Source organism: Coenobita brevimanus, chromosome 44, assembly GCF_032717465.1.
Source record: "Coenobita brevimanus isolate Jiangsu-jjx chromosome 44, ASM3271746v2, whole genome shotgun sequence".
Classification (NCBI taxonomy): domain Eukaryota; kingdom Metazoa; phylum Arthropoda; class Malacostraca; order Decapoda; family Coenobitidae; genus Coenobita; species Coenobita brevimanus.
The window spans coordinates 43,341,044-43,358,368 of NC_136997.1; the positions used below are offsets into that span (position 1 = coordinate 43,341,044).

Genomic DNA, 17,325 nt, shown 5'->3' on the forward strand with positions numbered 1-17,325 from the left:
TAGGAGGCCAGTTAAACATTGTAACCTCGTAAGTAATGCAGCCATGATTTGCTTTTAGGTAAATTACTGATATATATTTCTGCATGGAATTACATGTTCAGCTGAGAGTGCAGATCATTTGCAATCATGTGTTGCAGCAATGGGCTACTCCAGTACTGCTTAAAAGGACAATTAGCAAACTGTCAAGGGTATTTTTGGTCAGTGTGGCAGGATTTTTTTTTTGTTCCTTTCCTGTTTTTGGAAAGGAATGCAACTTTGAAATTACACATGAGTGTCTTGCGATGCAAAATTTGGTGCTGTGATGCACTATTGATCTTGTCTGATAAGGGCTTATTTGACATAACCTAACCTAACCCAGTCTCTTACAGGATGCTGCAGCCAACCTAATGGGACTAATGGAAGAAGTTGAGGCACTTGAGATGATGGAAATTGCTCAGGTCAGGATACCTCATGTGATTCCAAAGGACCGCAGTAACCCCATGGCCTATCTGTCTCAGGTGGAATTTATCCAGCTATACTGCCTTTCGAAGGACTGTGTCATTGATCTTCTGAATACAATCACACCAATTGTCCCAGGATATGAGAATGGAAGAGGTGATTTTTGCTTGAATTGTGCTGTATTATCTCTTAAATAATCATAATTCTCTTCTCTCTATTCTTGTTCCCTTTCATTTGTGCCCTCAGCCTGATTAATGCATCGACAAAAATAATGTAAGCAAATGGGTCAGGCCAAGATTGAAGAATATTCCCCAGAAGGTTAATATACCATCCCATTATTAATTTTTATGCCATAAGTTATTTGCTCACTCAAAACTAGTGTGCAAAAAAAAAAACAAATCTTAAAGCCTGCAGTGATAAATATTACCCTTCTGTTATGTTAGTAACACTTGCCCAGTGCAAATTTATAGAATATTTTGTGTAGAGAGAGAGAGAGAGAGAGAGAGAGAGAGAGATGCACACATACAAATATATACCATATATATATCTATATATCTATATCTATATTTATCTATCTATATATATATATATCTACCTATCTAATATATATATATATATATATATATATATATATATATATATATATATATATATAGCATATGTTTGATATAGTTTCATCCATTCCTTACAGGATGTGGTGTGCCTCTCCACCTACAACTTCTTGCAGCTCTGCGGTACATGGCAAGCGGGACTTTCCAGATAACAGTGGGTGATTGTGTTGAAATGTCCACTGCTTCTGTATGTAGGTTCCTCAAGAGAATTGTTGTAGCAATAGTACGGCAGGCACCACACCACATATATTTTCCACGACCAGAAGAGGCTGCTGCTCGTGTAGCGGAGTTTTTTTAGTATTGCTGGGATGCCTGGTGTCATTGGTTGTATAGATGGGACACATTAAAATTCTGAGCCCTGGCAGGGAAAATGCTGAAATGTACCGTTGTCGGAAAGGCTTTTTGTCCATCAATGTGCAAGGGGTATTTGATTGTCACGAATTCGCGCGAGCGTATTTATAAATTCGTGACATTGTAGTTTAGTGAGAAAACCACGAATTCTAGTGGAATTCCCACTGGGCATCACTCAGTTCAATCGTCCTCGTATTCACTCAGATCGGGATGGTTTTCAGAACATTTCTCACTGTTTTACAAGTGATCATTCTTATCCACGACATTAGTGCTTTCACTGAGTGATTTATTGTGAGCCTATATCGCTCACTTTCTTTCCGTTGACCGTTGAAGTTAGGCCACGGCCTAGTTCCGGCGAAAACGGCCATCTCTCACCCCCTTTCATAGTTTGAAGCCAATCAGCTTTAAGTCGCCTCGAGGGTAGGACCGTTTGTGCCCAGCATAGAGCAGCGCCTCCGTTGTACAGCGAGTTCCTGAATCTTCACCTAGACGGTGAATTGGCGAAGCGGGCTTAGCGAATAGCAGTGTTTTGATGTTCATCACAGGCGCCCAGACTACTCGTTCGGCTCCCCTCCACTGACCAGTATTTCTGTTCGTTTTTCTAGGCTTAAGTGTGTTTAGCTTTTGAATGAGTGAGTGAGTGTATTTTCCTTGTTATTTTGAATTCATTTTTGAGATTCATATAACGTAAATTTATTTCATTGTAATCAGTAAATTTACAGTTCTTTACTTTGAGCTTAATGTAATTAAACTCGTGTTTTATTTCTCCACATTAAACTTATTTTAGTTGCCGCTCCTAGTTTGCACAAACTCTTTACATTATTCTTAACTGGTACTTAGGCCAGTTCTTTTGTATGAAATTTAAATCCGTTGTGCCAGCCAGGAGTTAAGCATCAGCAAGAACCTGTTTATTATTATTAGCATTAGTTATTGATTGTCAGGGGTGGAGTCACTTTCTCTAGAGGCTAACAGTACTAACAAACAGCACGTGTGAGTAATTAGCCTCTGCTGTGTACTATTGAGAAAGTTTATAAATTCCCGTCCTAGAGAATCGGCGAAGTAAGCCTGCATAAAGTAAAACTTACTACTTGATTTTCACAAGTCAATTCCTTGTCTTTATTTTCAAGTAACATCTAGCATTTATTAATTCATAAATTTCGCATCCCCCTGTGACATCTGGGGACCTCATTCCAGGATATTAACTCCTAGCTCTGAAGTTATTAACGAGATAATACTCACTCACACCTAGATATTTATCATTGAAGTCTATAGGCACTATCTTACTGGTGGTTATTGATTCATTTCTATTAATTTTACGTAATAGTTTTCCCAGTCAGTTGCTTTTTTTATTAATTTTCTTTCTTTACCAGTTTAACTAAAGCTGGTCACCACCAACCTGTACCTATATTCTTTACTTTTGATTATTGGCATTTCTCTGCAAAATAGCAGTCAGTACTCAGTCTTAAGTCTACTCAGCCTTAGTTGAGTTAGCATTATGGCTACAAATATATATATTTACAGGAAGCCAAAGATATGGGTTTACAGACCCGAACAAACAAAGGAGTACGTGCTCTCATGGTTTAGTTACAAACAACAGCGTGACAGTGATGCCCGTGAGGAGCATAGAATTCAACGCAAACATGAGCGAGAACAGCGCAAGGAACGTGAGAAAGTGAACACGAGCAAAAACAATGCGAACAACGCGAGAGAGAACGCGAATACGAGCGAGAACAACACGAATACGAGCCAGAACAACGAGAGAGAGAAGAACACGAACGTGCCGAGTGCGAGGCACGTGAGAAACATGAACTTGAGATGCTGAAGCTCTAGCGAGACTCCTTGGCTTCAGACACATCTGGTGCAGCTAACCCAAACTCCACGAGCGCTCTCCCTGCACATGTTCTGGCGACCCCACACATCAAGCGTCCTCCAAACAAGGAAGTCGAGCGAATCGAGCCATTCATAGCTCGTTTGGAAGACATGGCTCAGCTGTACCAGCTGGATGAGGCAGCTAAGCGGCTCCAGTTTCTTAGCTTGTTTGAGGGCCCTGCCCTCGATATTCTCCACAGAATTCGTGGAGACAATCTCACGTATGAGATGATGAAGGCTGCACTCATCAAAGAGTACGGTCTCACAGTTGACGATGCCAGGGGTCAGTTTATGAGGGCGTGCCTACAAGAAAAGGAGACGCTGTTCAGTTTCTTGATCGACTTACAGCTTACTTAGACGAGTTGATGGAAAAACATTAATTAACTTTCACAAAATTCCAAATATCAGTAATGAGAGGTGGAACTCAAGAGCAGTTCTCGCTATCTTTGCATTCATTCTTATACCTACAACAGGGAAGGCTTTGGAGAAGATATAAATATTCATTTCCTGCCAATGGGCAGAGTACTGTTTACTAATCAAATGTACAATGAAAATGACTTCAAGAACTTGTCAGAAGAATTGAAACCTTACAAAAAAGCACTAAACTCATTGCAATAGCACTGGAAGCAGGAGCCATCCTTACTCAAGATACCAAGAAGTAATCAGTGTGCAGAGCGTGCAATCTGAGTTATTCAGGAACTATATTCTGCCTACAGAAACAAAGCCAAACTGCAACTTAGATTTATTCTAGGTAATCAACAGTGATTTTAAGTATTAATGCATTTGTATCAGTCTTTTTTTTTTTTTTGTAATTATTATTATAGATGTAAATATACCATCATCCACTCACTTGATGTAGTGCTGCCTGCTTTTTCCTTAGTCTTTATCATTCTTTTTCTTTGCCTGCCCTTCTCTCTTCCTATTTCTCCCATCTTTCCTGTCACTTCTTATTGCTTTTCTTTCCTTTACAGGTGGCTTTACATTGAGTGATAAGCCAAATGGTTTCCTGTAAGCCAAGAATCCATTTACAACGCTGGGTGGTAACCATATAACCAAACCACACGTGCTCCCTACGTGTCAGCAAGAGGGTTGGTGGAAGGTTAGTGCCCCTCCCCGTAAAACAAATAACTCAAAGTCAAATGGCCACTCCTTAAGGGATTATGGCGTCTGGCAATAGATAGATAGATAGATAGATAGAAATATGCACTTGCGAAAATCGATTTTTTAAAAATTTCTGGGTGACCTTATTTTTTAAATTCAGAGAAGTTTTTTTTTTCTTTGTTTTTAAGCAAGAGTTCATCGACTTGGGGTACACGAATATATATATATATATATATATATATATATATATATATATATATATATATATATATATATATATATGTGGGGTGGAGAGGTATATGAGAGAGGGGAAGGGTGAGTTGGGATCAGGGCAGTGAAATGGCGAGGGACAGGGCGACGTGGAGGCGATTTGTTTGTGGCCACCCCAAATGGGATTGAGGCGTCTGACAATATATATATATATATATATATATATATATATATATATATATATATATATATATATATATATATGTACTGTATATATTCAGTAGAGAGAGAGAGAGAGAGTTAGTTAGTCAACGAAATAACTCATCGTCCCAGTCCCATCCGAAGAAAATTATCAACGGGCAAAACACAGTGAAAACCATATATCTTAATAGTGTGTGTTTGAGATGGTTCGACTTTTCCAGTATGTATTCGTTGAACGTTGGAAGGATACTCATTTGTCTGTGTATACGTATGTTTGATAAATTTCTGCCATATTATTTATGTGTTACTGTGGACAGTATACAAAAATAATATTGGATCCCCCTCTTACTAGTGCTTGACCACCGTCTCTGTATAATATAATATTCCCCCCCCCCCCTTATACCGCGCTACATCCGCTTCTGCGTAAATTGTTAAAAATGATGAATTATACACCCAGTGGTGAATTGTAAACTCTCTCGATCGCACGCACACACACACACACACACACACACACACACACACACACACACACACACACACACACACGGGTCACCGAGGACTGAAATACCTTGAAATCATGGTCCAGGAAGAAGAAAGCATATCGACATAGGTCAGGTTGTTTGCTGACATGAAGTGTACAATAATGCATTACGACATTTGTATCACCATTTCCTCCTCCGTCGGATCTTAGTATTGAGCAAAACCTTTCCAGAGGTCAGAGAAATTGTGGGATTATTTTAGTTACATCTTGATTTTATCTTTAATAATAATAATAATAATAATAATAATAACAATAATAATAAAATGCCGAGAACTCGGGCACATAGCTGTCGAAGCAAAGTGTTGCTGGGTATTCCTCCGCCAAGCCTTATGCACGGGCTCGCCATACAATCCTTCTGGCAGGGATCACTGCAGGTTGAAATGGGATTAAAGATAAACTAAATCGCCCCCATATAACCTTTTTATTGCTACGAGTATTGACCATCCTGACCTAATCCATTCATTGTCCCCTCATACTATATAATTGACAAAACTTTGGTCGAAATCCGTTCAATGGTTTAGGATATATCGTGCCCACACTCAAGTAACCTTGACCTTTGACCCTTTGACCTTGCTGACCTAACCAATTTATCATCCAGTCATATTGTATCTCTGACAAAAGTTTGGTTGAAATCCTTTGAAGGGTTCAGGAGATATTGCTGTCATTGGGGAGGCGGTAGCTCAGTCGGTAGACAGGTGGCCTGCAGCCCTAACGGACCCAGGTTCAAATCATCACTGGGGCAGGGAACAGTTTAAGGATTTGAATTTAATAAGAACAGACTTTCCTGGTCTACCTGAAGACCTGCCGACAAGTCGTAAAAATACCACCGCTAATACCAATACACCAGTCCTGTATGAGACAGCCCGATCATGTATTCAGTATGGACGGTGGGTGTTAGCGCCGAAGTGGTGACATGTGGAGGTGTATGGTATGTAGGAGGTCTACTGGGCCTTGGGAACAGGCTGTGAAGCCTATGGCCAGAGTCGGACACAAAAAAAATCCATATGACCTTGACCTTTGACCCTTTAACCTTGCTAACCTAATCAGTTCATCTTCCCTTCATACTTTATCACTGACAAAAGGTTGTTCGAAATCCGTCGAGGGATTCAGGAGGTATCGTGTCCGCATCCATTTGACCTTGACCTTTGACTCTTTGAGTTCCTTAATCTAATCAGTTCATCGTCCTTTCATACTGAATCACCAACAAAGATTTGATCAAATTCCGTCAACGGGCTCGGGAGATATCGCGCCCACAAGGATAAATTAAGTCAACCCCCTATGATCTTGACCTTTGATCCTTTACCTAGCTGACCCAATCATCACTCCTCATACTGCATCACTGACAACAGTTTGGTGGAAATCCGTCAGTGGGTTCAGACGATAACTGGTCCACAAGAGTTTTATGGGTGCAAGGACCCACGGACGCACAGACGAACATACCACTCAATTAATGATTCCTCCACCATAGGTGGATGGAGGCAATTAGTCTTGTCATTACCATAGGTTCTCCAATGCTGAATAAAATCACCTGCAGATAAAAAGGACAAAGTAAAATGGAACCATTCTCATTCGAAGAAAATATTCTAGCGTTGGCTTTTATACAGTATACAGTATGTACTGCAGTTGTTCCGATGTTAAACCCTCCAGTTCGATGACATATTTCGTAATTTCTTCTCACTACCACCAGACATTATTTACTCAGAAAGGATCTCTAACAGTTAAAGGGTTAATTAAGGCCATAGTCTGGAACTGTCTTCCTCTGTCTGTATTTTCTACTTCCTTTGATCTCCAACCTTTCAAAAGCAGGGTGTCCAGGCATCTCAAAATGAATGGATCTTGAATTTAAGTCTCTGTTGTATTGTTTTTGTTTTTGTTTGCTGGCTCCTTGCCTTTGTTTCCTTTTTTCTTGAAGAAAAAAAAATACAGAGTACATATACAATAAAAGGAGGTGGTTGGTTTTGTCACACATCTGTTTCAGCATACGTAACTATACACAGTAACTGATGACAAATTTGTGCATGCACTTGCCGCACACCCCTTCAGCAAATAGAGATGGAGTAGCATACAGGTAGTATATACAATATATACTATATACTGCAAAGGAATTCGTCAGATATATCACATATAGGAGAAAAGCATAATGTATTACCCCTCTATTTTCAAAAATCTTCCACAAACTGGATAAAATCGTCTAGAGGTTGCAAGTATTAAGGGCCGTTTTCACAGTCAATCCTAACCTTTCGGGACAGAACATAGGTTGTGCCCGAACGAAAAGCACCTTCCAATTTCACAGTCTCTCCGAGTGGTTTAAGGGAGCTCCCCAACGTCGGGACAGCTGCTTGTATTCATCCGCAAGGGTTGGCAATCCTGGAGGGTAACAGTTGGCAGCTCTGGTCCTCCCAACAACAACAAACAGCCAACACAAGCACGTGTGACTTCTAGCAGTGTAGTTGTGCCGAAACTTAAAAGGATGGCTTCTCCATCATTTTCTGTGGAAAAAGACTCACCATTGACGTATGAACAGAAACTGTGCCTTGTTCAGTTAATCAAAGAAAATAATTATATAATGAATAAGGAGACAGACAATGTTAGTCTATCGAAGAAGAACGCAGCATGGGAACGAATCATGCAGAAGTTCAACGCAGCTTTTCCCGTGACCAACTCCAAGAACACTCAGCAATTGAAGAAAGCTTGGGAATATATAAGGAACAGGACTTTTATGCATGGTTGTGAAGAGAGCGAAAGTGTACTGAGCTCTTCTCTAGCTTATAGGGCTGCCCCACTGTCAATAGTTTTTTTATTTTAGGGACAATAAAGTTAGGTTAGCTAGTTCTAATCCTCCTCCCTGGCCCATAAGAGATATAGTAGGTTTCTATATCTACTTCCTGAGATTGCCTTTGCTTACTCGCCTCTGGAGTGTACCCCCCACTGATCGCTCTGGGGTGTGAGTTATACACAGGCGCGTCCTCCCGAGAGTGGTTTGAGAGGGTAATCTCAGCCTAGGTGCGTTTTCCCCTGGTACTCTGTCCCTTGCTCGTTATTCTCTTTCTTCCCACTTCCTCTGTGAGAGGGAAGTGGTAACTATGTCGGATGCCCCTACTGCCTCCCCCCCCTTCAGGGGTGGAGGTATTCCTGACCGATCAACGGACGGACTGTCCCCAGACTGAACGGCCCCAGAAACGATCTCTAGACATCAATGTAAATAATGCATTGTTTGTATTGATCCATGAGGTTGGTTCTACTCCCCTGTCCAGCCTCAATCCCTTCATCATCGAGGAGGTGATTGATGGGTGTGCAGGTGAGGTAGAACAAGTTAAAAAACTTGCAAGTGGAGATCTGTTAGTTAAGACATTCAATTCTGCCCAGGTAAAGGATTTGCTGAAACTGAGGAAGTTCCATTATTATGATGTCCAGACAACGATCCCGCACGGCATGAATTCCTGCAAGGATGTTACCACCTGCAGGGATCTTGTGTTTATGAAGGAGGAAGAAATTGTACAGGAACTTGCTCAGCAAGATGTAATAGAGGCAAGGTCCATTACTAGATTCACGGAAGGCAGGAGGACAAAGACCGCAACTGTTATCTTGACTTTTGGTAAAGTATCTCTTCCAGCTAATGTGAAAGTTGGATAAGAAATTGTCAATGTCAGAACATATATCCCAAATCCCCTTTGTTGTGCAAAATGTCAGCTCTATGGACATCATGAAAAGACTTGTTGAGCTTCAAACGTAGTACGTGGCAAGTGCGAGGCTGTAGGACATTCTGCTGACAACTGTACATCAGTGACTGAATGTTGCTCCCACTGTCAGGGTGCTCACTCCACTTCCTCTAGGGTTTGTCCCAAGTGGAAGGAGGAGAAAGAGGTCTGCACAGTGAAAGCGACTGAGGGCATATCCTTTTATGATGCTAGGAAGAAGGTGAAGGAGTTGCATGCAATTCCCAAGCCTAATGTCTCCTATGCATCGGCGGTTGTGTTTCGTCCCGTGATGTGCACCGTGGAGAGGCAGACTGACCTTACCTTCGCTCCTCATGCCACTCGCCCTACCTCTCAGTCTAGACCCCCTGTACGTTCCAACTCTCTTATAGACATCTCTGTCGCTACTTCTTACTCTCAGACTGCTGCTGCTCCTTCGCAGTCGGTTCGGCCAAAATCGAAGTCTGACAAGTCTGTTAAGATTAATCTGACCACCTTCACCAAGGTGACACGTCCTCATGTCCTTCCCGCTCCTGGTCCAGCAAGGGAGAGAAAGAATAGCTCTTCCCCGGTGGAGTCTGGGAGCCTTGTTATTGATGAGAATATGGAGGTTTCCATGAGTAAGCACCGGGATAGGTCCCCCGGTACTCGCTTGCCTACTAGCGTGCGGCAAAAAAAGACCAAGCACACAGGCCCCCAATGAAAATCTTAAACCGCCGCATTCACTGTGTTACAGTGGAATTGTAGGGGGTCTCAGGAATAAATTAAACAATATACCTATCTTCCTTTTACTACACAGGCCAGACGTTGTCTGTTTACAGGAGATGCACCTGGAGGATCACCCTGATACTCCACAGTTCCAAGACTACCACTCGTATAGAAGATATGAATGTCACGGAGTTGGCATTTACACACACAAATCACACCCACATACGGAAGTGATTCTAAATTCTACTCTGGAAGCTGTCGCTTGCAGAGTAAAATTTAATAACACATATCTGTCTATTTCCTCTCTGTACTGTCATCCACATGGCCTCATTGATAGTGATGCTTTAAATTCACTATTTGAACATCTTCCTGGAAATAAGTTTGTGTTGGGCGATTTTAACACCCACCACTATCAAAAGGGTAGCTTGAGGATTGATGGTCGTGAGGAGCAAGTAGCTGATATAATACTACAGTCCAACCTCTGTCTTCTGAACGATGGTAGAGCGACTCGTGTAGATGATCGTACTGGTAACTTTTCGGCCATCGACTTATCTTGGCCTCCTCTGGTATACACCAAGATTTCTCATGGGACCCTTATGACGTCTCGTTGGGAAGTGATCATTTACCCATCTGTCATTCTTATACACGTGACATCGTTTCGGACCCTCCACCTCCAAAGTTTAACTATAAGAAAGCAGATTGGGGATCCTTCTCAAGGATCACCAATTTAGATACATCTGGGGAGACCATAGATGTTAAGACTTCTACAGTTCATGCGAAGCATAGAGCACATTGGTGGACGCCGGATTGCCGACAAGCATTAAGAAAACGCAATAGGAGATACAGGATTTTTTATAGTCAGCCCACTGAGGAAAATTTTATTGCATACAAACAGCCACGGGCCGGGGCAAGGAGAATAATAAGAAGGGCCAAACGTGACTCCTGGCGGTCTTTTGTGTCCATGGTGACTCGTACAACACCATTAAGTAAAGTCTGGTCCACAATAAAAATATTAAATAATAAAGGCCCATACTTCCCTGTGACCACCCTGCAGGTGAATAACACCATCTATGACGAGCCCATGGACGTTGCTAACATCCTCACCAGGAGTTTTTGTCATGTGTGTTTTCAACATCATAAATGCACAGCTGAGCTACAGTTAATTGACATTGCCATTGAAGACGTAGACTCCCTGTACAATCAAGAGTTTACACTAGATGAACTGCTCCTTGCCCTTAAATCCTGTAAAGACACCAGCCCTGGACCTGACACCATCACGTACAGTATGATCCACCATCTTAATCAGGACAGCCTGATTAAGATGTTAGCATTGTAATGAGATTTGGGCATCTCGAACGTTCCCAAACTCATGGCACTTTGCGCACGTCATACCAATACCCAAAGAGGCTGGTCGTCTTATGAATCCCACTTCATTTCGTCCTATTGTGTTGACTTCTTGTCTATGTAAGGTCATGGAACGAATGGTAAACAATACTGTAGTCTTCTTTTTGTTTTAGAGTTGAAGAATGTGTTAAATGATCAACAATGTGGCTTCCGTAAATACAGAAGTTCACTAGATCATTTAATGAATTTGGAGCATTGTATTACAGAGGCATTTGCCAATAAAGAATTCATGGTAGGGGTGTTCTTGGACATCCATAAAGCCTATGACATGACATGGAGACACAGTATACTAATGAAGCTCTATGCTTATGGTTTAAGAGGAAATTTCCCTATTTTTATTTCAAATTTCTTAAGGGACAGGACTTTCTCTATCAAATTGCCCCGTAACATAACATCGGATATATTTATCCAGGAAAACGGGGTGCCGCAGGGAATTGTGCTTAGTCCTACTTTATTTAGCATTACAATCAATGATATTCTGTCATCAGCTCCCATCCCAAAGAATCTTAAATACTCGCTCTACGCTGACAATTGTGCAATATGGCACTCTTCCCATTATGAGCAATTTCCGCTGGGCGGATTCAAGCAGCCCTTGACTCTGTCCACCAATGGGCCTTGCAGTGGGGATATAAGTTTTCCGTCCCTAAGTGTGCCGCTGTAGTCTTCACTAATCGTAACGTACCTAATTTGTGCCTAACTTTGGATAATCAGGCGGTACCTTTTCAAAATTCTGTAAAGTTTGGGGGAATTCATTTTGATCGTCGGTTGAACTTCAAAATTCATGTTAATAACATCCTTGCTCCTTGTGATAAATCTGTAAATGTCCTCAAGTACCTAGCGGGTACTACCTGGGGTGCCGACAGAAAATCTTTATTAATGGTGTATAAGTCCCTTATTCGATCAAAGCTAGACTATGACGCACAGGTGTATGGCTCGGCATCCAATGCCACGCTGAAAGGATTGGATGTGTTGCAGAATAAATGTTTGCGAATGTGTCTTGGAGCCGTCCGGTGTACCCATGTAGCTCCTATGGAAGTGGAGGCGAATCTACCTCCCCTCCATATTAGCCGTGACCACCTGGCTTGGTGCTATGGCCTCAGAACATAGAGGAAAAGTAATATCGGCAATGTGGCCTGTATCCCCCTGCGTCAACACCACCACCTTCTGCGGGGGGTGCGTCAGCCACTTGCCGTTCGTCACCACTTACTGACTCAGGAGCTTGGTGTGGACCTCAGTGACTGTGACAAGTTGGTGTTAAAAAATATAGTGCCCTGGGAGCCACCCAGTTTAACCGTTGATGTATCATGGCTCCCAGCACCAAAGGCCTAGGCGCTGGAGGCGGAGGTCCGCCACTTGTTTCGTAACACCATCATTCGTCACTTGGGGTCTCACCAATTGTACACCAACGGTTCCAAGTCGAGTGAATGTGTGGGTTCAAGTGTATGGTCGACCGACTGTGCCCTCAGGTATCAGCTGCCGATTCATACATCTGTGTTTACCTCCGAACTTTTTGCTATTGACAAAGCCATAGACTATGTTCCCAATTCTAGGCATAACTCATTTGTCATATTTTCAGATTCAAAATCAGCTCTTCAGGCAATTGCATCTTGTACTACGGACTCTCACGAGATCCAGGGCCGCATCGTTAATAAGTTGCATTCATGCAACAAGTCATTCACTCTGATCTGGGTGCCTGGTCATTGTGGCATCTACGGCAATGAGCAGGCTGACTTACTTGCAAAGTCGGCTGTAGAACTTGAGGAGACTTGGGACATTCTTTGTGATCTACGGTCGAGTCACTTTCTCTGAAAGAAATCAATAAATCTTCTGTGGCAAGGTCAGTGGACCAGCCTAAATATTCAAACATGTAAGCCGTACCTGGGTGACTGGGCCACTGTCAACTGTCCCAGTCGCCTGGAAGAAAAAGTGTTGGAGCGGTTACGGCTTAATGCCATCATGCTTACTCACATGAAACCTTATATGGAAAAACGATTCCCACCACACTGTGACATCTGTGATACTGTGTTATCTATCAGTCATATCATCCTGCGCTGTCGGCGATTTATTCATGAACGCGCTTCACTTATAAATTACTGCGGCGCAGCAGACGTCCCCTTCAACCTTTCCACCATCCTGGGTGATGGGGACATTGTTATGATTGATAAATTGATGGCTTTCTTGAGAGAGACCGGACTGATCAGAGTGATGTGACTTTTTTACTATATGGTTTTGTTTTTTATCGACTTTAATTATGTACATATTGTACTATTAATTAGGGTTGACAGTTGACATATTTGAAATAGTTTCTCCTTCCCACTGATCTATTTCTAATAATGATGTCCTCTACATTAACCCGCCCCGTCCCGACCACTTTTTGACCACTGGTACCCCCCAATCCCGACCATTTTTCGACCCTTTTTTTTTTTTGCTAAAACTTTCGCTTTTGGTGAGAAACATCGAAAATTCATAGAGAAATTGCTCACCTGAGGTTTAAAATACTCATTACAGGTAGGAGAGCCTCCTTACCTTACTGTGTTTTCTATCAGGCTGGCACCAAAGAAAACGAGTTCTATGGGAGGATAACTATTTCACACCACTCATAAACGGTATTTATTTATTTACTGTTACGAATTTATATGTAGTACAAGAGTATATTGGTTTTCAAGCAGTAATATAGGCATTATAAGCATTGTTTCACTCACTAATACCTGACCTTTTTTTGCCACATTACCTGATCATCATTTCTAACTGTTTCTTCCTCTAATGCTATGTAAAGTTTGTCCTCCACATTGTCCTTGATTGGGGAATCACTCTGGCCCTGAATTTCGTACCGTGGCATGACATGGCTATACTGGCCAGGTCACTGATAACAGGTGAATTGCTGAGAAAAGGGCATGCAGGGGGGGGGGAGGTCATGCTGGGTAAGGCATTGTCTCTGCCTGGCATCTTGTTGAGGAAGGTGTCCCGTGTATACGTACCAAAAATGACTCGCGGAAATTGAAAATTGTGGAAATTATGAACCTTGCAATTGCAGGACGTTGAAGTACGTCCTTGGGATTAGCTGTGACAAAACGTGAGGACGTGGAAGTACGTCCTCGGGACGGCGCGGGTTAAACCCCGTTCCTCGACTGACAGTCACCAGCTGATGAATGTAAATGTGCAATAAAGAAAGGTATTGGGCAGTTGCAGTCGATGGTGGTCTGTTGGGCGATGTCCTTCACTTTTTGTAAATGTTAGGTAAATACCTTCTACCACCATGTTTAAGTTGTTCTAATTAGGACAGACAGCTGATGCATATGGAAATGTTCCTGACTCGTCTGGTTCCCTTTCATATATTGATGTCCTCTATATTAGGTTGTGCCTCGACTGACAGTCACCAGGTGATGAGTGCAGGTATGTAATGTAGAAAGGCATTACATATCTGCACTCGATGGTGTTCTGTTAGTCGAGGTGTTTTTACCATTAGTGTATATCTAGCTATTTGTCTCTGTAGGATTTAGTATAGGTTAGCGATTTATTTGTTAGGTGTTTAGTTTTAGGGTCTTTAGATTAGGTTTTTCTTTATAAGGTATAAAAAATATAAAACCAAGAAAACATAAAAAAAAATAAAAATACAAAAAAATAAACAAAGTAAAATTTTTTTTTTTATATATGTATGAGTGCATGAAAGTGTGTCTGTATGTATGCATGGAAGTGTGTGTGTGTGTGTGTGTGTGTGTGTGTGTGTGTGTTTGTTTGTATATATATGTATATATGTTTATATGTATACACATGTATATATACGGCCTTAATGACCAGGGGCTTCGGCCCCAATGCTTGATAGGCCAGAAAAAAAAAAGAAAAAAAAAAGGAACATGTAAGCTATGTATCACAACATTATTCTTAATGGCTAGGTATGCACAAGATGGAAGGCTTTAGAAGTTTCGGTATTTATTTCCTTTATTTGCCGTTTCTTTAGCGGGCAATTATACAATTCCAAGTGGATTTGTGATTATAGTTGATACCTGTATGTTTTCTTTGTGTGTGTGTGTGTGTGTGTGTGTGTGTGTATGAATATTACGGAATCTTGATCAACATACCAAAAGGTATATTTCGTTTCCCAACCGGATCCTGGGTTAGGTTAGGCTGGGTTGGGTTGGGTTTAGAGTAGTCCCTTCCACCATTACTAATATTTCTGATCAGATTGTGAGTCATGATTATTATTCATTTGCACAACAAATGAGGCCTCAAAACACTCAAATGAACAAAAAACTATCAGATGGAGCAAAAAAAAAAAAAGAAAAAAAAAAAGAAAAACGGCATTAAAGGAAATATTTACCAAACTCTGGAGTAGGCCAAGGCCTGTATTCATTCCAGTCAGAAAACTTTGCTTTCATCAACATTTTTTAGTGTAAGATAAACAACCGTCATTTTACTGTATTAGGTGAAATTGTTGGAGAGCATGTGACTTTGAAAAACTGAATCCTTTATTCATTTATTTGAGCATTCTGTAATGAGTTCATTTTTTATTAGTTTTTTTTAACTTTTTTTTTTTTTTGCACATCATGAGAATGTAATCTAACCAATCCTCTTATCAAAACATTAGGAACAAGGGAAACTATTTACAACAGTCAAGGTACATAAACTCCACATTCCCAATACCAGTGAAGATGAAATCCCACAAACACTCGAAGAAACGCTGTTTCAGCAGACCCTTGTATGAGCATTTGATGAATTCTTTTTATATTTCATTAACCTTTCACACCATACTGATTTTATCCCTGTTTCAGTATTATACTCATTAGCAAGTCTTGTTGACCAAATATTTCTTCCTCTTAATCTTCCTGTTATTTTCTTTGCTTTATTGTTTTTTGTGGAATTATATATATATATATATATATATATATATATATATATATATATATATATATATATATATATTACATACATATATATATATACATCCAGATATATATATATATATATATACATATATATAGACATTCATATATATTTACATACATACATATATATATACATACATTCATCATCCATCCATTACCAGACGCCATGTATCCCAAACGGGGTGGCCCAGGGCTCAGAGTTAATTGTTTTACAGGGAGGGGCACTAATCCTCCACCAACCCCACTTGTCACGTAGGGAGAACGTTATGCCAACAGCATCTGGTGTTCCCAGGCGGTCACCCATCCAAGTACTAACCAGACCCCAACGTTGCTTAACTTCGCTGATCGGACGGGAAGCGGTGTACTCAACGTGGTATGGCCGTTGGCGCATATATATATATATATATATATATATATATAATCTCTCACTGTGCACAGGGAATTCTAAAGTTGAAACGTATGTGATAAAGAAATAATTGAATGATATGATATATATATGTTACTTGTTTTTCGTGCAATGTACTGATATTACATTACTAATGGTAAATGAATTGTATTAAATAAGGTAGGTGTAAAATATGTGTAAGGTTATGTATAAGTGAAGTACTACTATTAAACTAATACAGTCTTGGAAAGAAAAAAAATGTTTAACTCACTTATATTAACTCTGATGGGATGGTGAATGTGGTGGTGATAGTGGTGTCAGGCTCGGGTTGACTGACGTTTAATGCTGGTCTTTGCAAATGGTGTCAGTGCTGCAAGTCGCTGTTTCCCTCTGATAGTTAAGCGCAGTTTTGGAGTGCAGGTGTGGAGTGAAAGTCGGAGATCACTAGTGTTTTGCACATTTATCACGACACAGCTCGGATGTACAGTACTTCCTCGTCAAAACACTGCATTTGCTCATTCCTACTTATATTACTTACTCGTTACTCGTTGAGGTAGGTCAGTGTTGTTGGCCCCCCTTCAGCGAATAAGAATCCACAGCACTCTTGCTGCTCCTGCATCGTCACTGAAGTCTCAACACTGCTTGTCCTTGTGATGGTGAAGTTGTGGTGGTGAATTTGATGGTGAAGTTAGTGGTATTGGAGGAGGGTGTGTTGGAGATCAGCTGTGTTGTGATAAGCTCCACCTGTCAAAACACGGGTTGATCCCTCACTCTTCACACTTGCCTTGCTCCTCACTCTCTTGCCTCGCTTACTCTAATTTCTTACTCGTTTTCCTCTTTGCTTTATTCTTGCTTCTTTCTTGCTGTGACTAAATTGTAGGCTTGTAGGAGAAAGTTGATACTTTTTGCAGTAGTTGATCGTAGAGAT

At 41.0% G+C, this 17,325-nt stretch overlaps 1 non-coding gene across 1 annotated transcript; it reads right to left on the reverse strand.

Annotated features, from left to right (window-relative positions):
• Positions 1-16,279: 16,279 nt before the first annotated feature.
• Positions 16,280-16,399, reverse strand: LOC145398227 (5S ribosomal RNA). Its single transcript, XR_013897082.1, has one exon. It is a non-coding gene; the product is annotated as a 5S ribosomal RNA (ribosomal RNA).
• Between the last annotated feature and the right edge of the window lie 926 nt (positions 16,400-17,325).